Source organism: Epinephelus moara, chromosome 9, assembly GCF_006386435.1.
Source record: "Epinephelus moara isolate mb chromosome 9, YSFRI_EMoa_1.0, whole genome shotgun sequence".
Lineage (NCBI taxonomy): Eukaryota > Metazoa > Chordata > Actinopteri > Perciformes > Serranidae > Epinephelus > Epinephelus moara.
In genome coordinates this window covers 31,242,983-31,267,289 of record NC_065514.1, presented here as the reverse complement: position 1 = coordinate 31,267,289, position 24,307 = coordinate 31,242,983, and the positions used below count along the sequence as shown (strand labels likewise).

Here is a 24,307-nt window from a genome sequence, read left to right as displayed (position 1 = left end):
TTATTTCTCACCGTGTCCAGGATCTTCAATAACGTGCAAGAATCCATTTAGTGCAGATAAAGTCCATATTTATTTTACCAAACAAACAAGAAAACGTGACGGAGCGGAGCGGTCGAAAAACTGTGTGCTCCTCCATCTAGCAACACCTGACACCTGTCAGAAAGTTCCTACCTATGTAGGAAGTTACACCCAACACAATGAGGACACCTGCTGGCTCAATTTGGTGCTTACATTCATTCACATAGAAATGGCTCCTACACTTGCGATGGATTCCGAGTTTTCAGTGACGCCAATTATGTTCCGCCTCATTAGTTCACCGCACGGACTGTTTAAACTGCAGCTGGCTCAAACATGATTGGTCAGTATCACGCGGACTACAAACAGCCTACAACTGGAAACCAAGGCTCTTCTGCTCTTCTTCTGGAGGCAAGATCTCCGGGGTTTGCCTACAGACTCTACATTCAGTGAATGTAGAGACTAGATCTTTTCATGTTATGCACAATATTTTCAATGTCATAATGAGATTTTTCTGAGTATTACTACATCATCAGTTTATCTTGTGTATATATTGTGAAACTCTCGTCTTTAACAAAATCAGTGTTGCTCATTAAAACAAAAAACATCTGTGTTCGAAAAACATACTGAATTTTATCATTAAAGCAAAAGACTCTTTAAGTCCAAATTGTAATGAGAAAAACTTTTTCCCTATTTTAATCTTATCAACACTTAAAGTTAGGGATGTACTGAACTTCGGGCTACCAATACCAGTGTTTAAAATAACAATTTGGCCAATATCCGATACCAATACTGATCTGTTTTATTGTTGTTGTTGTTAACTTTATTTTTCTTGTTATTTAGTCCCCCTTTTGTGCCAGGGAAACAAAGAAGTCATCAGTATATAAAAAAAACTTAACTGTTTTAAAGTCAATCAGCCCTTCATTACACTACCTTTGAATAAGCGCAACTTCAGTTGTACATAGTTATGAAACAACCTTCAAAATAACTTCACACGAAAAACCTTTAGAAAAATTACTGCTTCAAAAGCCTCTTACTATATATAATATATGTTTGTATTATGATGTATTTAGGCTTCTCATCTAAAACTACATTTCACAAGAAAAGATTTGAACACATCATGAGAACTTTATCATTTACTTTTGCTTAACACTCATTTTTACTAAGTGCTTAAACACATCATAATGCAACTCAGTGCAACCTCCATTAGCTGTTTGTTCTGGCCACCGGCTGCTAACAGCTAACGTGAACCAGCTCTCCCCCTGCTGATTTCAACACTAATTTGTTTTTCACAATGTAGTATTATCAGGGAAAAAATGGGGCGTGTCCTCTGAAATGTTGATGGTGAGCTATGTCCTTTTGTCCAGATGGTGTCCCAGGGAAGATCTCTATCTGTCCCAGACATGCACTCTGTTATCCCCAGGGTGGAGGGATGCCATTGGTCTTCTGCCCTGCTTTTTAGCCTGCGAAAAGTTGCTGTGACAAAATGGAAAAACGTCGGCCACTGCCATCCGTGAATGTTATCCTATTTACCGATTGGCCGATGACAGTCAATAAACCTAATATCGGCCGATACTGATATGATATGTTGCTGATAAATCGGTGCATATCTAGTCCCTGTGTGATTGAATATGTCAAACATATGTCATAAAACCAGTATCAGAGTATTTTTACATTAATATGCCTGTTTTCTCTTTCTGTAAAACAGTTTTAAATGTTTGATGACTGATCGTGCCCACAGTGGCGTTTACAAAAGTTCATCCAATCAAATGGTTGTAGTGGCTAGCTAACAGAGTAATATGGAGAGAGATAGGAAGAGATGTATGTTTGGGTATCTGTGGGCAAAACCTTTGTTCTAACTGTCAAAACAATCTCTCCCTCAATCTCTCCCTCCAGGCCAGGGAAGTGTGAATGGAGCCAACAGTCCACTGCAGCTCTATATGGCACTAAACTCTAAGCCTGCCCACTTTTAAACGGTCCAATCAAATGCAAAGGATTTAAATCCTTCTTGTAAGTGTACACCGCTCAAATATTCTGTTTCATTAGGAAAAACATTACAAAGCAGAATCTAAAGACATCCTAACTTCCATTTCACAGGGATGTAATCCTTTATAATCTGATAAATTGGAATGTTGTTTCACCAAAAAGCTTCTATATTATGTCTAAAAATGTACGTATTATTAATCTTGATATAGGCTGTTTTATATGTTACTCATATTATTTGTGTGCCTCTGAGTAATTATTGTGTGTATTTTATGTCAGATTAGATTGGAAACAAGAGGCTGAACAGATTTGTTGATTTTGTGGAATAATGGGAAAGTTTAAAAAAAATCATTAAAATATAAAAGGTTATGTGTAAAGGAAAAAAAGAAAAATTGCAAATATGTTTTTGTCATGGTGGCAATATTGCTGCAATATTTGAGTTCAAAATTTAATTACATGCCCATGAGAAATATTGATCTCATAAATGTAATTTAAAAGAAACCTGACATGTGCATCTGTTCATGTGAAACATTTCAGATTACTTAAAAGATTTCATCAAATCCGTTTTAAATGATCTTGTTCATTGACTAGCCCTGAAGTCTATTTGACAAAGTGCAAAGATCTATGAACAAATAAAATAAATCAGCCATCTTTTACAAGCCATCCCAGTTAACTGGTGGAGACAGTAGATTATACAGAACGTGCAATAAAAGTAGAGATGTTTGGTATTAAAACTTCCATCCAAGTGCAGGACAGCAGCGTTCAGACTGCTGTACCCAGACAAGCGTGCCAGCTCTAATCCCTCTCTGTCTGGAAGCACTGACCTCTTTTGTTCAGTTGATGGCTTATTACCGGTATTGATTTTGGCTCCTTTATTTTACAGACTTCCTGCAGGGAGGCAGATGACCCAAGCACATATCAGCTACTGTTGGCTACACCAACAAACGTTACTAATTTCTTCTGCTCAAGATTAAGTCATTGTTTTGGCTTTTAGTTTTGCTTTTAACAACAGAATGAGAACTCCATTGATGGATAAAATGTCTCCTGTTGTGTTACTGGATCATGTGTGATGCTCTTGGATTTAATTCTGCATATGTTTTTGGCTTTGTCTTCTGGAGGACACAGTTTCATCTGCCCCAGTTGAATCTGAGCTGAAGCGGACAAAACGTCTTCTACTGTAAGTGCTAAGAAATGACTGGCTGACTTGTTTTTTTCTCTAATATTTTGGGTAAATGGACAAAATTTATATTGTTTATCATAATCCTTTGGTCTTACTCAGCTGATGATGTATTAATGCCATTGTTGAATAAATCTGAAAAGGAAAAGAAAAAGATTAAAATAAAGGATACATTTGTTCAGTGCTGTGTCAAAAAAATTGTACAAAGAATATTTAAAGATGAGTAAGTGTATGGTTATCCTCAGTTGTTGAATGAAATTAAGTACATTTACCCAAGTGCTATAGTGAAGAGCATTTCCATTTTATGCAACTTTGTACCTGTACTCCACCACAGTTTGGTAGCTAATATTGTACTTTTTACTACACTAAATTAATTTGACATCATTAGTTACTTGGTAAAATAAGATTATTAATACAAAATAGAAATCAACTAATAAATGATGATGTATTGTTATGGGTTAAGCTATCCAAAGTAGCCTATATAAAGTAGATGAAATAAGCTGCACCATAGTTACATGTTAATTCATCACTAATTACAATGCATTGATATATACTGTTTATCAGAGGTCTCAATGTTTTTTCAGGCCAGGCACCCCTATAGCTCAAAGAGACAAAGCAAGGATCCCCTACTACATATATTGTAAAAAAAAAAAAAAGTTGCAGTTGAGACAATTATCTGAATAATTTTGGTTCTCTTGTTTTTGCCCGCCTGTAACTGTTAAGTCAGCAGCAATTGTAGAATGGCTAGATGTGTTAACATCACCCTCTGCACATTCACTGGTGGTGTCTGAGGTTTATGGTCTTTTGCTGGTAAAGTTCCAAAATGACCTATTGTGACTCACAAGAATGTCTGTACACTTGGAATAATAATACAGCTAATTGGCATATGTTGCAATAGTAACTGTTGCTTACTTCCCCTTTGCGTTATAGATATGTGCTGCGCAGTGATTTAGCGTTAGCTGGCTCACATGGTTGCATAAGGATTATGGGTAACAGTTAGCCTGTCATTAATGTTGTGTACTGTAAATTAAATATGTTTACATTTTATGAACAGGTTGATTTATCTTTGCTAATAATATCTTTTCTTCATGTTAACGTGTTTATGCTAACGTAACATTGACTGCCTTCTTCCATTACAAGACACATGACCGTTAATAAGCAGATAACGGCATTCTATTATGATAGCGGCCGGCAGAAACAGATTGCTGACAAGCAGCTGTTGTTCAAGGACCGTCTTTGTGAGCTGCTCTACACCTTCTCTCTCTGACCCGTTAGCATGAGCTAGCAAAGCACAACGTGATCTCGTCTGTACTCATCATATTTTTCCACTTGGCCAGAAGCCCCGCAGAAGTGGTTAACATCTGATGCTGGGCCATTAATCTTACACTGTCACCAAAATAGTTTAACTTTGATGTTCAACCTGTCCCTAACAGTTTGCTAACATTAGTCATGTGAAGCTAATAGTTAGCCCCACCACTGTGTCTGTGTGACTGTGTCCCAGGCACAGATCTACGGTACTGTAGCAGAAGTTTCATGATAAACATAAATGGAGAGAGGGGTAGGGCAGGCAACTGAAAGCGAAGACTACCACCACCCTGATGCAGGGCATCCATGTACAGAGTAAATATTAAAGCTACTCAAGCACATTTGCTCACCCGACCACAAGACTGTAGTCATTTCAGTTGTGGACCAAACCTCACACAAAGTAGTTAGAGTTCAGTAGAGTCTTGTACGTTTTCATCCGCTTATTGTATAACATTAGTAACATCAGGAAGTCTGTAGGTCAAGGTAATTTGTAACGACAATCGTGTCCACATCGGGCAAATCAGTGAAGTTGTGGGAAAATCACTTTACTTCATTTTGTATACCAAATCCATCATGAGTTTCAATTTTCTGATTATACCTGCTGCCTGCAGGTTCATGCAACCTTTTAAGCAGTTGTTATGTAGTCATGCTCCCGTATTTCCAATCCACACATTATATGGATTTATCACTTCCTGCCCTCCATCTGAATTTTGTGCGTCATAAGAGTCATGTGATTGCAAACAAGCTATACAGTGCGTGCAGCTCTACACTGACATGACATTCTACCCATTTTAAATAGTCAAATTTGCATTAAAGTTGCAGTGATTGGACAAAGTTTGCACAGATTTTGCAGCGGGCGTTAATTCGCAACATGCCAACACCCTGGAGGGACTATATAACGCTGATAATCACTACTAACAATATTTAATAGTGCTAATAATCAAAACAGGTGTGACAACCCTGCTTTTTTGAGCTGTCTACTGTATTCAAGTGAAGTATTTGCACACCACAATTTGCCTTGGATGGCTGGAAATACAAATTAGAGTGTTTAGAGGGCCCCCTTCAAAGAGGTTTTTATCTTAGATCTTAAGTTGCAAAATGTATTATTTCATACGAAGTACTTAGTTTTATTGTCAAGACAAACACCAGTACATCTGTCATTATCCAATGTCTAATGACTTAAAATATCCTATACTTTTAGGGAGTAGAATTATAGAAACAAAGTTTTACAACACTTGATGTTTTCTAGTTGATAGCATTATACAAGAACAGGGGAAAGTATAGCCCACAGCTGTACTGTAACTTTGTCTATTGTTTAGGAGTTGTTGAAAACAGCAGCTGGCTGATGTGTTCGGAACATCTGGTTTAGACCAACGACATCCTCCGTTCAGGCTCCCTGCCTCGCTGAGCTTTCCCCCAATCCCTCTCTCTGTTTGAGATGTTTGTGTTTCCTCACCATGGTTTTAGAGACAGCAGTCGTTCTCCTGGAGATGAACAGTGGCTTGACGCAAACAGAAAAAGATGCTATATGTCACCCAGAAAGTATGTTAGAGTGCAAACTGTAGGGGTCAAATCTCAGTATTCGCAGGGTACCAGAAACCAGTTTGTGACTGTGACACTTTTACAGAATGAGAATGAGAACTGGTAGAAATAGTATTCTACCAGCATACCAAGAAATTGTCAATAGTGGGCTTTTATAAGAACAATGATAACTAGGGCTGCATTATTTTCATTTTTGATTAATCTGCTGATTATTTTGTCAGTGTGACTAACACTTCAAAACCCATGTTATGTTAAATGTACAATAAAAGCAGGAAACCCTTATATTTGAGAGTTTGAAAACATGACAGTCAACTGGTTAATTAATCAACTAACTATGAGGTTCAAAAATAACTAGTCAAATATGTTGACCAAATACCTGCAAAATTAATGACATTCCTGTCAGCCTAAGCTGTGCTTTATGTTTATGTTAGCATGCTAGCATGCTAAACTAATATGGTAAACATTTAAAACATTATACCTGCTAAACATCAGTATGTTAGCATTGTTATTGTGAGCGTATTAGCATCCCAACATGAGTATTTATCGGATACGGGAGACCGGGAAAAATGCCAGTCACTTTTTGTTAGAGCTCAAGATGACATCTTGTTTTGTCTGGCCAACATTCTAAACACTACTGTATATATTAAATTTCAAATGACTTGACATGCTTTTATTCAGTTAGTGTTCTACTTATTGTGCAAAAATGCCAGATGAGTCACTATCACCTCTTTAATCATCCATTGCAGCAGCTACAACCTCAGCAACTCATCACTGAATGTCTATTAGAGGCATTATGTTTACCGCTGAGTCTCCCTTACGTTCAGGTTGTAACAGGATGACTGAGTGAAGATCATCTATGAGTAACATGGAAATGTTCCACTTCCCACAGCCACCCACATCTAAAGGCAGCAGTACAGTTAGTTGTCATGGCAGCAGCAGATTGTTTTGGTTGGTTTGGGTGGGTGAGGTTGAGGCTTTTAATGAGGGAGACATTTTTATGAGTCCACTTTGTCATCAGAAATGTCTCTTCTAGAAGAAATAGGACACACTGACCTGATGTCAGTGTCACCACAGAAAACCGTTACTTCAAATAGTGTCATAAAACACTTAATACATTAATAATACGGTGGTTATTTATCCCCCAAAGTATACTTTTTTTTAAAAAATTTATATACTTTTATTAATCCTCCTGAAGGGAAATTCAGGTTTTTTCACTCTTTTGTTATTAACACACAGGTCCGAAAGACACACATGCACAAACAGGACCTATACATGCACAGGGTGGAGGGATGTCGGGGTGGTGGGGCTGCCTTGGTCGGGCGCCGCGGGTGGTTGGGGGGTTCAGTGCCTTGCTCAAGGGCACCTTGGCAGTGCCCAGGAGGTGAACTGGCACCTCTCCAGCTACCAGTCCACACTCCATGTTTGGTCCGGACGGGGACTCGAACAGGCGACCCTCCGGTTCCCAACCTAAGTCCCTATGGACTGAGCTACTGCCGCCCCAATATATGCCATATAGATGTAATATATATCAGCTATAAGCTAGGAACCTGGAGATTCAATTTGGTGTGTGTTTCACTGTGTGTTAAGATTTTCTAGTCATAAAACTGTCTTTAACATGTTTTGGTCAGACACCAACTAAAATTTTGAAAGGGCTTAGAACATTATGATGGAAGTACATGATGGCCAGTGCCATGCTAATTTATGCCTCATACGTTGTTGCAGCATTATTTGGGCTGATACCATTTGTTACACAGTTTGGGTGCTACATTTAAGCATGGTTTACCACTTAAGAATCCATACAGATGGTCAAAGATCCTTCCAAAATATCACATTAAGACATCAAGACCTTGAAAAATCCATGCTGTGATTTCAACATTTTTAACATTTGTAAGTTTCTGTAAGAATAGCTTTTTTTTTTGGCAATTGGATGCTGAGAAACGACTTTATTGTCCATATACCTATGAAAGCGATTCATCCTCTGAATGCCAAAGGTCTGTAGTTCGTGGTTGTAAAGTTTCATGAGGCTGTGATTATCCTAGAGGCCACAATAGGTCATTTTATAGGTCAGTGATGTCAGTTTCAAAGAAATTGTCTCACTACAATGAACTAGCTACTATAGGGGACTAACATCATTACACATGGATAAAAATGCCCTCACTGAATCCACCAGAGTCTCATCTTTCCAGTCATATCCAATTTATGTAATTCCAAGATGGTTTACAGACCCCGTATGCAGAAATGGTCAAATACCGTAAGTGAAAATAACACATTTATACTGAGTGAAAAAAAAAAATCTTTCTCTATGTGTTGCTAAAATAGCTTGGCCTGGTGGCTCTGACAAACTGTAGCTCATGCTTATCATTCACTTGACCATTCATGGTTTACTGCTAACCTAAAGTCCAGCTCACCTGCCCCTCCGGAGTGCAGACACACTGTCGCTATCTCCTTGCTCGTCACACACACCACACGGAACGCTTCTGTAGCAGTGTCAATACAATCCACTTATCAAATCCAATCCAATCCACTTTATTTATATAGCACATTTTAAAAACATGAAAGTTTATCAAAGTGCTGCACAGTGATTTACAATACAGAAAAGCGTAATGAGGATTAAGATAAAGATACAGATAATAATGATAAAAATAATTTATTATTACTTATTCCCGACAGTGTTAACATTTAACTTTGTTGTGTCCTGTATTGTGCCCATATGACCAACATGGAATCTTTATCTATACCAGCTCATTCTCATCTGCATTTCTCCAGGATTTGAGTTGTTTTGTCTCTGCTACTGGAATTACAGGGTTGATTCACGTCAGCCTGATTTGTTCCAGTTTAGTTTTAGTATTTTTTTCCTTGTACTTGGATTTTGTTTAACCTTTTCCTTCAGTTTTTGTTGTCTGTCTGTTTTTGTTTCTCTGGAATCAGCTTGCCAGTAAAGCTTGCTTTTTGTTCTGTCATCCTGCCTGCCTCATGCTCTGCATTTGGGTCCTTCTCTGAACTGTGAATTGTGACAAGTAAAGCATTTTCCTGGCAACACTCAGTGAGTAAAACAGTGGAACAATGGAAACAAAAGACTTGAAATGGCCATTGCTGAATAGCAGACTCTTTTTAGTGGGTTAGATTGATCAAAAATGTTTGCTGGCTTCAGTTTGTTGTGGGCTGATTAGCATGAAGCCAGAGGAAGAGTTTGACGAGAGGTTTGTCAAACAGAAATTAACTTCACCACACATGTTGGGCCCTGGGTTGTGGTAAATGCCACATCTCATGATTCTGACAGTTTTGAAGAGGATTACAGTTTCTTGATCTGAGGTACAGATCTCTTCCACAAGGACTTTAAACTACTAAACATCTGACTTCATCTCTGGAAGAACTTCACTCGTGTACAGCAGGAAGACTCTGTGGTTTGGTGCATGCCACAGTCTATGGCATGTTCACTGTTGCGTTTCCCTCCTTGCAACGAGGCTTGATTTGGCCCTGAGAAATGTATGAATTGGAACTTAAAGGTATTTGAAACTTTAAAGAATAGATTCACATCTTTTGAAGTCTATTTTATTACAAAATCATCTGCCCTCATGTACACTGAAAGACTTATTGGTTGCTGTAATATTTCCCTCATGTCTACGCTCTTGTGAGGCCTTCCCTGACATTATGTCATGTAAAAATGCTGTCTAAAGTTCAACTAAAGCACACAAGGGGCCTTAACGTACGCTCACACATGTGTGAAACTGACATTGGTGAATAATCCACTCCCGTTTGCTTCCATTCAGCGCAAGTGAGGGAGGAAATAAAACATTTATTTCCAGTCGCAATGCGAATTTGCATCCTTGCATCATCTGGAGTTCAACTTTGGTGAACTTTGACTAGCAAAGTGGCAGCCTCAACCAATTGGCAAAGAAGTGTGAAGAAGGCATAGGTTGCTGTCTTGTCTAACCAGCTGACATTATATGATACTGGCCATTAAAATACAACCTGCCCCACATGAGAGATGCTGCCTGGCAGGCAGTGAGTTTGATAACATCATATTTCATCATCATATTTTGTGGTATTTATTAGCAAGCTGGCTAATATTAGCTACCAAGCTAGCTTTCTGTGTGCTTCACATCTGGCACTGCCCACATTCAGAAGAATATTGCATGAGCAGGCGATGGTCACTCTCTTACTTTCGCTTCCTTGGTTTGTATCAGCAAGAGACACCGTGGATTGGCCCTCCATAGGGGTCCATGTCATTGGTTCGACAGCCCATTGGTTCGAAATCCCATTAGTCCGACTGTCTGCGGTGCTGAACGGCTCGCGGCGGGCGTATGGTGCGCTGCGACCGGCTTGAGGCGGAGCAGGCTCACGGCTTATGTGTTTGTCACTTTCTTTTTCATTTTAACCCACACCATGATCTTTTCCTGACCCTAACCAAGTGGTTTTTGTGCCTAAACCTAACCAGACCTTAACCACAGGGCATCATGATGATTTCGGAACGGACTTAGGAACAATGAGTTTAATATGGTCGGAACAATGGGATGTCGAACCAATGGGCTGTCGAACCAATGGGCAGTTCCCCTCCATAGATAGCATGTGAGCTGTGAGGCATGCACAGAGGTGTCTGTGCTCAACCTAGTGTTCGTTGTAATATTCTCTGAAATGCAAGGCAGCGTACAAACAAAATATTCTGTGGGTAATCAAGAGGTCAACAAGTGTTACCACAGGGTCGTCACCAGAAAAGTACTGCATCAGTAATTGTAACTGCTGCTTAACTTACCCCAGGTCACCACTGTTTCCTTGAGGGTGTTTTTTTTTTTTTTTTACTTTTTACAGTAATCTGTAACACACCCTGTGGCAAAAAGCCTCTTCTTTCCCCAGTGTGGTGGGATGTTTCTCTCTATAATTTAAGGCGATTTAACTGTCCCTGTTGTCCCTCAATGAAGAGTCATAGAGATGTCTGTACAGGTGAACTTGCTAGGCTAGTCTTCTCTCCGGTTTGAACTAAAAAGCACAGTGTGCACAGTGAATGCCTAGTTAATAAAATTCAGAGGTGTAAGACCAAGAGTCGAAGAGCTGGAACAACTTTTGGCGCCTTCGCATTTGACGCAAAAATGGTTATATGGAATTTTCTGGCGTGCAAAGCTCACCCCAGACAGTACTATAAGTTAGCAAGTTTAAACAAATCACTGGGCAGCCTCTAGCTCACCTGGTAGATTGTGTACCCCATATAAGCTGAGTCCTTTGCGGCGGGCCGGGTTCGACTCCAACCCATGGCCCTTTGTTGTGTGTCACCTCCAGTCTTTCGTCCACCTTTCCTGTCAGTCATACGCTGTATTATCAGCGAAGGGCCGGCAAAAACAAAAAACGCCCCTCAAAAGAAATAATAATAATAAAAATTTGTAATGACCAAACCAAATCACATGGGTGCCTTCCAAAATTACGGCCATTTCCCTCTTTCTGTATTCCTGTAAAGTGTGTCTTGTTTCCGGATGAGCCACAGAGAAGGCACCATAAAGCTCGGCAACACTGTACTTAGGCATAGCAATGCTTTGTGCTAAATGCTAACATCAGCATGCTATCATGCTCACAATGTTAATACTAACATGCTGACTCGTAGCATGTTAATGATCTGTCTTAGTAAATGGGATTAGTTTTGCAGATACTTGGTCCCAGAGCAAAGTATAAGACGTAATGTAATATTGACATGCTGCTTGTGGCACTAGATGAAAAGTCAAAGGTCTACCAAAGTTATTACATTTCTTCCTGAAGGGGAACAATAATGAGTGCACCAAATTTTGTGGCAATCCATCTAACAGTTGTTGAAATTTTACTAAAAATAAATGTAGAGCTAATGTGGGTACCAGAGGAAAACTCAGGGGATTGCCAAAATTAGTAAGCTTTGTCATCTTGGGACCATACAAATTTTCATGGCAATTTCTCCAGTGGTTGTTAAGATATTTCACTTTGGACCAGTTGACACTGCCATTTCTTTTTCCAGCCTGCTGGCATGGCTAAAAATACATACTTTATTAGCACTGGTTAAACTTGGATTGGATTTTTAGGGCTGTGGCATTCATCTCACAGCAGCAGAAAGGATCTCTTCACTGCCAATGGACAGGAGCCACCAATAACTCTTTTAATGTAAAAATAAAAATGTGAATCTATTCTTTAAGCTCTTTGCTTTCTTATCGTTCTGAGTGAGAGCCAAGTGATATTAGCTGTTTATAAACTTTTGATTACATTCCATTTGCTCTCCAGTAATAAATCTGATTAATGGACACTTGGCACAGTGATGTTTAACTTAAAGTAGACATGTTTATCCAGTAGTTTGACCTGATCTAATGTTTCCAGTAGCTTGATAAGCATGACATCACCTCTCCTCTTCCCGGCTGTTGTGTTTAGATCACAAAGCAGCTGGGTCTTGATAACTCGCTGACCTCACTGTTTGAGCCATCCCATCAACAAAAATCCATCTTCATCTTAGCTCATATGTCTCACTCTGATAGTTGGTAACATTCTACTTGAAATTATTAGAGTTGTCTCTTTCGTATTTGGTATTAAGTACATGAACAATCTCTTAAAGACAAGGATCTCTCCTGTAAACAGTAAAATGTCAACCAACTGTTTGAAACAATAACACTGAAGTATTTTGTCTAGTTTCCAAATTTAGAATTACTCAAAGGGGTAAAAAATATTGTTTATAAATCCAAAGCTGAATATGTTTTATTGCTCCAGTTTTCCTACAAATGATATTGACTGAGCATTATTGAAGTGTTAATCTTTTGGTAAAAATATGTGGAGTTGGAGAGGCTTTCTGGAGAGTTGCATGTGGTTGTGGGGGAAATACCCTCTGCTGATTGGCACCCAGTTTTCTTTCTCTTTCTCTGCTAAATTTGTCTTGTTAATGACATGACCTCATGTTGTAAATATTTAGTTGTACCTCAGTCTGTTGTTGTTTCCTACCACTTTTTATACAAAGAGAATCATGAGCAAAAAATGTTCATGGCATTGACGCATCTAGGGTGCTGAAGTTTCCTCCTGTCGTGACTTTGACTCATTCAGGCTGCAGCCTCCTCTACCTTTAGGGCCCAGACACCTAAACTGGCTAACCCTAACTGGCATCAAAGAACTAGTGGCGACGAAGACCGACTGCTGTTTTCCCTGTGTTTCAGCCAGAAAGTTGCACCTGGACACACTGCAGACTTCAGCCAATGGCAAAACCGTATGTCCATTCTGTGCCTGTGTGAGAGGAAATAACTCTCCATAGCAGCAGAAGGCAGTATTCTGCATAAGCATTAAAAAAGGAAAACCAGAAGGACCATTTTAAGATGCCAGTTAGCCAGTTAGAACAGTAACAACACAACCCGTTGCTAAAAAGAACAAAGCAAAGTTATCGTGCGCTAGCAAACAAGAACACAAACAATTATAAACCTTTTCTCCTAAAGAGCTCAATGGCAAAAAAAAAAAGAAAAAAATGTCATACAAGAAGTTTGATTTGGTCTCAAGCCCTCTTTGCTTTAGCTGTTTATTGCTTTTCTCACTTCCATTTTTCTTCTCATGCACTGAGTTGAACTGCCAATCAGAGTGATGTTATTCACAGACAGGCTCTGCTGTTTCCAATTCAACAAGCTGAATCAACTGAAAAAAAAAAACCCTGACAAGGGCGGACTACTGCCAACGCCGCGGGACACACTGCAAAATCTAGGGTGACAGCACTCACAGATGGCCAGAAGCGGACCGATGGCTGACCGTAGGCTTGGTGTGTCAGGGCCCAAGAAGCTAATGCATTGATCCAAGGAGACCAGCTGACCAACTCACACTGCATGTATGCCATAACTTTTGAAGGAACAAAATAACATGTCTGAAGCTGCCAACACAGTAGAATCGACAGCAGATGAATAAACTGAAGAGAAGGATCACCTTTTGTACTTTCCTATTTAAGTTATGTTTATGGCATTTGAAAAGGCAGACCCTAGCCTTTAGAGCACAGTGGACGCCTGGACGATGTACATGATTTTTGTATTACCATACAGGTGCCACCAGTTGGCAGTAGCTACAGTATTGAAATACCATATGGGAACATAGTCACTCGTTGGTTTGCGGATTGCTGTTTTGAAGCCTCAAGTTTGGGATTTCAGCTGTCAGCACCTTGGCTTTTTAGGGCCAGAAGGAACCATACTTGGACGAGAAGGTGGAGCTCTGGATGGGCAAGGGGTGGATCTGACTCATAGACTGTAGCAACGCCTCACAGACAGCCCCACTAAACAGCTTTACGCAGCATGTGTATGAGACAGCCGCTTTTTTGTTCAACATGTTCTCATCCCAACTTGTCATATATCGCCACTTTGTCAATGTACTTTTACGTCTACATGTGAATTGCTAGGTATCCTCCTCCACCTTGTATTTACATTTAATTCCTTGTACAACAAGAGCATGTTGTTATGTTTAGAAAAAAACATAATGGTTTGGCTCTACATTCACAGGGGAAGCAAACACCCAGCTCCCAGGTGAAAGTCTGGGTTTGTTGGATCATCCGCCTCCCCTCCTGCTCACCCTATAGGGACTTTTACGTTGTCAGCAGTGGTATTACAAACTGACGCCATTTGATGGTGTCATAAACTCACGCAGGCAGCTATTGCAGTGGTACTGTATGATATGCCACAGGGCTGAGTTATTTAAACTGATGCTGCCCAGCAGTATATTATAACACCACGGAAGGCGCCTTTTTGCGTCTGTGTCTGACGCCAAAATCACTGACAAAGCGGCAGTATTTGGCAAGTTGGAATGAGAATGGGCTGGTTTGTTTGCGGTGAGGGTTTGTGTGCTTGCTTACGTGTGAGGTGATTGATAGCACATCGCATGCAGGCGACTGATGTGTTTATAGAATGCAGTTCTCTCTCTCTCTCTCTCTCTCTCTCTCTCTCTCTCTCTCTCTCTCTCTCTCTCTCTCTCTCTCTCTCTCTCTCTCTCTCTCTCAATCCGACAAATTTGCCAGGCTGGTCACGCCCCCCGCTGCCCGGTGTTCTTTGGAGGAGAGCGTCCCAGGTGTGCGACAGCATGAAACCCCCCCCCGTGACCAGCCTGCCAAATTTGTCGGATTGCCACGCTGGTCGCGCCTCCAGGAAACTTTCTACGCTCAATCTATTTTGAGTAGACAAAATGAACCTAATTACACGTTCAGCTTCTGTAGCATCAGTGCTATGTGCAAAACAAAGTTAACACACAGCCTTGCTGTAACCCTCTGCAGTTGAGGTAAATAACTGCTCTATTTGAGAATCTACTGTAATTAGCTTTGCATGACAACAGTAAAAGATCCTGTGGTTACTTTGTACCCATCATCCAGAGACCCAGGCTAACATTAGTGAAGTGGAGCGCTGAACTCCACCTGCGCCTGTACAGCATTATGGATTATAACAATGGCTTTCCCCAGTCCAAAGTTCCCAGTAATTGTTTCCTTGGCACTAAAGTATAGTACAGTGCAGAGGCCAGACATGCTGTCATGTTTCCAAGTCGTCATAAATGCGTGGCTCAGTTTGGCTCCAGTGACTTTAGTGTATGAATTTGTAGTACATTAGTAACTTTGAGTGATGATGTGTGAAGTCGATGTCTTTCCTGCAGATGGACAGCGACTGCAAAATATCATCTCCATGTAATGTTTGCCACATTACATAAAGGGTTTAGTTTCCATTGTTAATCACACAGATGAGCCAAATTTCATTCATCTCATCTGACAGAACATCTCATTTATGTACTCCCCAACCTTCTTTTATCAGACATAAAAGGATCTCCAAAAGATAATGATCAGTTGCAGACACCCCTGTCCTTCCTGTCAGAGAAATGGTTGGCTGTGCTGCCTCAATGTGACCTGACAGCTAGTTTGAAATACGCAGTATGTACATGATATATTTATTTTAGGCTGGGTGTGCACTTCATGCCCTCGATGCAGCAGAGCCAGTGTTGACAGGTATTGATGGCTGGACGGCTCATCTGCACATCAGATGAAATAATTTACTTCCAACTGTTCTCAGTTGAATGTGGTGCAGTTGGTGTGTGTTAGTGCTGCAGTATTTCACTCCACTTAGCCATATTTACTGTTAGTATTTACTCACTATTTTAGACAGTATTTACTGTCTTGGTAAATCTTAGAAGTTAGCCCCAGATAAGGAAATTTCTATATAGATTGGCCGCAGGGATTTTTATTAGACTATTTCTCACATGGTAAAAAAGCACGGACCTCACAGTAAAAGACGTCACAGGAGTGAGAACGATCACTTCATGCTCCCACACATTTTCCATATGTTCTTGTCCAAGTGGAGACCGCAGAGTTCCTGCAGCTGTGTGCATGAAAGCGCTGAGTAGCTGCTAACTCAGGCCAGACTGAGTGGCCTCTGTGAAGAGCAGCCATCTCCCACAGTGGGGGAAATGTCAGCTGGATGGAATGAGGCAGGCCTGGAAACCGGGGAGGCCCTGCAGCTCTGCAGAGAGTACCAGTGTTATAACTTATCCAGGACTGATTTCAGCTGTATGCCGTAACTTTTGAAGGCACAAAATGACATGTTTGAAGCCGCAATATTAAGCTGCCTACACAGTAGAATCAGCAGTGCATGAATGAATTGAAGAGGAGGATTTCTGTTGGCTGCCAGGAAGATGTCCACCCTGTAATTTTAGTTATTCGTGACTTTAGATACAAAAGATAGAGTACATCATATTACGGCCTGTTCCATGCTGGGTTTTAAGGCTGATAGTAGTATTAATATTTGGCTGATAATGATATATTGGCTGGTAGTAATTTTTGATCTTGATACTTTTTTTTTTTAACTATTATTTTTTGAATTGTGATACAGGTCAGAGTTAGCTCTAATGGCCAAGTAAGTGTGTGCACATACAAAGAATTTGACTCTGGTTTTTGCTGCTCTGTGTACATACACGGAAACAGATGCATAGCTTAAACAAAAAGAACATAGTTGAACAAAGGTAAATTGAACCACTTTGTAAAGATATAAATTTATATAAAAATTATCTGTATATTCATATATTGTATATAAAACAACACCACAGGAGATTGAAAACTAATGCGGTAGTGAAATGCTGCAGAGAGAAAGGGTGCTGGAATAGATAAATACTACTATATCCCTTGTCCACTGTAATTATCATCTGTGTGCAGGAGAACCGTTAAAAATTCCCATTGCCAGTAGACGTACATGGCTCTGCAGTTTTGTTGTGTTTTTTTTTTTTTCTGGTGTGTCACGCTCTATGTCACAGACGGACTGGAAAACAGCTTAGTGAACAGTAGAAAGCATCATGTAGGCCAGGGAAAATGGCGGTGGGTTCTTCTTTTTCTTATATTTATATATAGATATATATATATATATATATATATATATCCCTACGCGGGTGTCGTATTTCCATCACAGCTGATAAAAGCCAATTGGAGCCTTAGCCGATTGTCATTTTTTTGTCATGGGATTGTAACATTTTCCATTAGATACAAAAGCCAGATGTTAGTGGATGTTATCCCTCCAGCTTTACATCATTTATATGATCTGCAAATTTGTATCTACTGTAACTTCTAGCAAGATCACACCCATTCTGAAAATACAGAAGCTTTACAAGTTTAAATGTAGATGCATTTTGCTGTAAAGATCTAGTCCTCTACTACTATTCAAGCCTGTCTTCTACATGGATAGTACTGTTTTGCAAAAGGAAGTATAATTCTTGCATGTATTACCTTCTTTTGCAGCTGTGTGCATATTGTAGAAACTGAAACTAAATATTTGCAAGTATATGCCCTGTATGTGAGCATTTTATGACTTGACAGACACATTTATTGTAAATGTTCTCCTCATTATGTATATAAGGCTACTTCCAAAGCTCACTTGCTGTTGTTGTTGTTGTTATTATTATCAAATTATAAGGCTATTGGGGTATTTCCTGTTGTAACACAACAAAATTCAGGTATACCCTAAGTTTATAAGGATCTCCCAAAGGCTTGCAAGATAAATCACTTTGCTTTAAAGGGTCACACACCAAAAAATATTGAAACACTTGTTTAATTCATTCAGAGATATTGAAATATTGCTCAATATTATAATATTGCTGTTACTTAACAGTTAGAAGCTGAGTTGTTACATAGTAATATTCCAAACAGAAACAGAGACGCAGCAGGATTGCAGTTGGCATGAATGTCATCAACACCCGAGAGAGGATTACAGTCTAATGCAGTGATGTAAACACCAAAAGAGACGTTGGCATAAACGCGATATCTGAGTTGAAACATTCACAGCTTTATTCTGCTGGATGTTTTTTGTCTATCAGGACTCTGTTGATGTATTTTTGGACACTGTGCATCACTTGTTCTAAACAGCTAAGAAGATTTGTTGAGGGGAAAATGCGTGTTTCCACTGTCTTCTTGGGTTGGCAAGCTTCTGTGTAATTGTGGCAATATTTGGGATACTGTAGACTTGAGATTGCCAGAAAAAAAAAAAGGAACTATTAAATCCATCATTGTTTTCTGTGAAGATTATCAAGTTATTTCTCATTGAGATATCACAGCAAATGGAGTCAGAGGTAATGGGTTTATGTAAAACTTCTGTCTGAGGCAGATTTGATCTACTGCTCAGTTGTCTCTCTTCATTTCAGGACACTCTTTGTGTGCTTAATAACCTCTGAGCATCTTCATTTTACAACACTGAGTTCACTGGAGCATGCAGCTTGAACAAAAGACTCTCCTAATGTAGTCGATGCATGTCTTTTATATTTCTTTGTCTGTTTTAATTGACACTGATAATGTCCCCTCCAACTCAATAAGACCATTAACTCAACAAATTGGATTGCGTCGACTACAACAGGAGACACATGTCCCTTTTGTAGTTTGAATGTCGGGGCAATGTTCTGAATCTGTTGAGCTGTTCAAAAAAGTAGTCCTGATGGTATTGGAACATTTTTATGTGGAGTCCTTATCTAGTATGAATTAAGATAATATAATTACCAGCCATCACTTTGGTCCAGACTGAAATAGCTCAACAATTATTACATTTATAGACATTACATTTTGTACAAACATTCCAACACATCCTCACTCCAACGTTTTCACATATTGATGTTTGGTCAACATATGACGTGCAAGGTACCCTGGATGTGTCAGTTGCGTTTCTGGTACGCCGTGTCAACTTCAGGCTGTTATATGCATTGTCTGTTTTCCAAATACACTTCCCTTTTCACAGGAAGTGTACAGTTTCCATACAGTCTCTTTCAAAATAAATGCACTATGTTGGCACAACAACGCCAAATGATGTTTTTTCCCCTCTAACAACAAACACATGTGGTTACTTTTGTCCAACACACACATGTAGTTGGGCTTAGGCAACAAAAGCACATGGTTAGGTTTAGAAAAAAGAACAGGGTTTGGCTTTACAATCATACAGGAAGTGAACACTAGACTAAGTCGGTGTATGTTGGACCCATCCACAATCCCTCCTACTCAGACTTTCGCCCCCCTTAACTTACACTGTCATCCTGCCGCGTTTCCCCTGACACTGCCGGGCACTGTTACACAATAAGGGCGACAGGCTGCATATCATGCCAGTGTCAAAGGGCAGCTTTTTTTGTCTGTGTCTGACGCCAAAAGTCACTGCCTAAGCTCCGGTAACTGACAACTTTGGAGTGAGACCGGGTTGAAGATTCATGTTACCCAGAGGATGAATCAACTGACTTTGGTGATCCCCTGGCTTTTCCTCTTGTGCCCCCATGAGGTTGACATTTGTTTGACATTTATTTTTAAAGGCTTTGTATGCAACATTCACAGCATTATATAACAGCAATCCACTATTTAATATAAGATACTGTGGAGTAATAGCATCCTGAGCAGAGAATGAAGTCTATCCATGTCATGTGTCTGTTGTTATCTCAGTTATCATCTCTCTGTGATTTGTAGGGGTGAGATGGTCAGGATGTGTGTGATTGTTAATGCATGTATGCCACACTCCATTGTAATGGAGTAACTACCTCCATGTTTAGAACCATGTGCAGACAACTCATACTCTGAATTTCACGCAGTTCCTATAAGTGAAGTGTCACATAAACTATTGGATGGATTGCCATGATATTTTCGTACACAAATTCATGTTTCCCTCAGGATGAACTGTAAAAACCATCCCGATTCCTTACAGTAACTTTTTTTTAGAGCCATCATTAGGTCAATTTTCACTTTTTCCAACACTTTGGTTTGTGACCAAATACCTGCTTAACTAAAGACATTCCCATCAGCCTCAGCTGTACTTCTTGTTTATTGTGTATTTGCCAATACTGGCATGGTAAAATGCTGAATTTGGTCAATTTTATACTTGCTAAACATGCTAATGTGTAGCACATATAAACATGCCATCCCAAAAGAAGTTCATTGAATTAAATAACCTGCAAACTGAATGGATTTTTATCCTTTGTTGGAAGTATTGCTTCACAATATTGTAATTAGTGTTGAAAAATGCCCGAAATTACTTTTCCAATTTGCTTCTCTGGTCCAAATCCAATCCAAAACCTAACGATAATCAATTTATTGCCACATAAAATTTTAAAAAAGTGGTTAATACTCCAAGCTCGGAAACTTAAATGTCAAATTATTTGACATTTTGATTGAAAAAATTCCCTCAATGAGTAATTGCTCTTCGAAATGTATCACACACTGTCCAAACCTATGGTGAAAGATAGTCTACTTAGTAAGATATGACACCTAGAAAGGTGAACAATATTCAGATTTGAGAAGATGAAAGTAAGTGAAGTTTTGGTAATTTTTGGAAAAAACCCTCACAAATGATTCACTGATAAGTTCAAGCTAATTTTTCCGCAGGTAAATATACATGCCATCCCTAAAGCCAGGATGTGAGCATAGAAATTGCATGCTGGCGTGCCACATACTATATACTTCATCAATGTGTAATGCATTCTGCGTACTAAATTAATGAAAATATGCCATTATCCCACTTTTTCCACTGAAGTATACGTCCTCTCTGCATCACATGACTGCATCAATTACATCACTGTATGACATGACATCACAACTTTTTCGGTCCAAGCTAGGTTTGAATGAAAATAGTTTATCAGAAATGTAAATCAGCATTACATCTTCCACATAATTTAATATTTCTTGTATTATATAAACATTTACTGTTAATGTGTTTTTTACAGAACTTTATATATGTGAACTCTCCATGCTTTCTCCTTAAGTGTACCTTGACATCTCTCACCATCATTTCATTTCTTTGGCCATTGGACAATCTGATGAGCTGCAATGCATTTTGGGGTGGCTGAGTATGTCCAGTAAGCAAGTGTTTTTTTCCTATGATGGCAAAGGCATGTCCCGCTGTACTTTGGCTTACTCTGCTTCTGATTGGCTTACACTGAAATTGTTCCCCTAACCCTAACCAATCTGACTCTTGTTAGACCCAATCAACCCAGCCACCAAAGGCTATGGGTACTAGCCAGTCAGAGGGAGAGAAGGGCAGGTCATGCTATTGCCATCATTGGAAAAATAATTTGACATTCAGTAGGCTCACATGTTATTCTTAGAAGTTCTTGCTAATCTGGTGTTCTAGGCATTTTCCACGTACACAAAATCCACATACTATGCCGTTGAAACACATTACATGCTTAATTTTACCCCATGCTTATTATGAATATGTTAGTATGCAGTTGTGAACAAGTTGTGTCTTGCATCAGTGAACATGTAACTTTAAACTTCACAAAAACTTTGAATTGATGTCATCTCCACAGAAAGTATCAGCTAACTTCACAAAAGTGGTTACATATTAGTGAGTCAAGCCCCACTGAATGCAGCTGACTGCTGACCTTATGTAATGCATTTGAAATACAAATTATATGTGTCTGCTTTATGAAAGATGAAAGCAGCTCTGTAATCCTTCTCATCACTCTGACATTAACTGCAGTGGGGAATGACTGATTACTGATCTTATTAAGGATATCGCACCCTGTGGTTGATGAAGCTCTAACTCAACCCAGCCAAACAAAGCTGTTAACAGAGGGTCACATTCAGTACGGATCATTCACTAGTGTCACTGTAATCCCTAAACTAATGCCTGCAAGAGCAGATCCTCTAATCTGTAAAGCGCACAAGCTCATTAGAGCTACCACACTGAGACAACAAAGGGGAGCGATCCCCATGCAGAGTTTGCCGTCTGTGATTTTGGTTGAAGCCGCTCTTAACTGTGAATGCAATCAGAGGCTCTCAGCAGATGTGCTGGCGAGAACCGGGAGCGACCTGAGAGGATTTTGCGAGGCCTTCAGAGCCATATTAGTTCATGTTTGTGTGAGCTGTGACATCTCTGGTCTGCTCAGTGTCAGCACATGGCCTGAAGCTGACTCAGTCAGACTGATGAGGATGTAACACTGCATATGAGGATGCATGGCTCTCCATCTTTCTGTCTTTTTTGCCTGTACCACAGTTGTTTTATTGTCGTTGATATTTTCAACATGATTAGATGTTAAACAGTATTTTTAGGTTTCTGTGGTGGAAGATGTACTCAGATCTTCTAGTTCAGAGAGGGTAGTAGTACCACAGTGTAGAAATACAAGTCAAGCACTCAAAATCTTACTTAAGTGAAAATACATAAGTAATATACTTAAAGTACCAAGAGTAAAAGTACTCACTATGCAAAACAGGCCATTATATATTAAATTCCTGGATCATAATTATTGATGCATTATGTGTTCATCACTTTAATTTATTTGTTATTGTTGTTTATTTATTTTTTACTCATTTTATTTGCTGTATACACTGCTGGGTAGAGAATTCCCACCCAGGGATCAATAAAGTTTTATCTTAATCTATAATGTCACTATGAATCTACAAAGTAAGTTAAGCCATTAGATAAATGTAGTGGAGTAGAAATACAAAGTAGCACCAAAGTACCTCAGAATTGTACTTTATGTTACTTTATGTGTACAACTTGTAAGCTTGTAGCTCGCTGTCATTATTTCACAACCAGCTGTAATCATGAAACAAATTGTTGGCAGATATAGTTTCTAACAAGTGTCTTGCAAGTGTCACGGGTTTATAGTGGATCATTAAAACTGATGAGGTCATTTAAGAAGTAGCTTCTTGCTGTGTTGCTGCTGTGTTTATGAGATACTGACAGTTTGTTGGTAATAAATCTGGTGACCCCACACTGGAAAATAAAACACACAATCTAAAAGTCAGAGGGAAACAGTTATGATCTCAGACTATGACCTGCTATTCTGTTTGGGTTTAAATCATCAGATTAGCCAAAAGTATCAAAAGTATCCAACTCCCCCTTGGAAGTTTTCATTTTTATTGTTTTACATTAAATATATATAGTGTAATTAATGTGGCTTTTTTGACTCTGATTAATCTGTACTCTGTACTCTGCAATCATCTTGTCTGTGTTTTTTGCACATTTTCTGAATGCTTACATGTATAGACGAAACGGAGCAGCAGCCTACCACCGGAAATCATGGGGACAGGACACAACCATTGGACATGACAATGTCATTCAAAAAATGACAGAATTGAGTAATACAGTAAAAATAATTTTTTGTTCACATGACGCATGTATTCAATAGCCTTACAGGGTGCTATCTACAATGCTGCCTCTATTAAAACGTACAATATTACAACCTCCTCCACCAAGGCCTTTTTTGTTCTGGAACTCTTGACTCTGTCCCCTGGTGCCATCTATTGGCTGTATCTATTTCATCACAAAGGACACATGGAGGTGTGAGGACGATGACGTTTACAACATTTGAAACAAATCTATCTATTTTTGTACAACAATGGAGTATGAATGAGTCCTAATGCTGTGTTCAAACTACCAACGACAACACAACAGCGTGACTAGCTATATTATCGTCTGATTGCCATTGAAGTATTGCTAAGCGCTTGTCAATGTACTATGTAGTCATGGGTTTGTATGTGTCTCCTACTTGCCATGAAGCACCTTGACTGAACATTATCTAAAGTTTTTATCTTGTCAAAAAATATTAGGGATGCACTGAAATGAAAATGTGTGGCCGAAGCCGAATAAAATTTAATGCTTGGCCGAGTACCGAATACCGTTGTTTAGTTTTTCATTAGTTTTTGCAGATGAACCCTCTCCAGATTAGTGTTGTCATGGTACCAAAATTGGGACCCACGGTACGATACCAATGAAAGGGTTCTGATTAGTATCACAATACCACAGCGAAAATGAGGCAGATGTGCCTTTTGTCATTTATGAAAAGATAAATCACTTTTCTATAATACATCAATGATATTTCAATGGAATAAATTACTTATTG

General features: G+C 39.3%; 1 protein-coding gene across 1 annotated transcript in view; it reads left to right on the top strand.

Moving 5' to 3' along the window:
* The first annotated feature begins 1,371 nt into the window (after positions 1-1,371).
* Positions 1,372-24,307, top strand: part of LOC126395867 (tenascin-like) — an 85,866-nt gene continuing 62,930 nt past the window's right edge. Inside the window, exons 1-2 of the mRNA XM_050053623.1 lie at positions 1,372-2,025; positions 2,882-3,175. The gene's annotated coding sequence lies outside the window, so the exon portion shown is untranslated. The remainder of the gene's footprint in view (positions 2,026-2,881; positions 3,176-24,307) is intronic.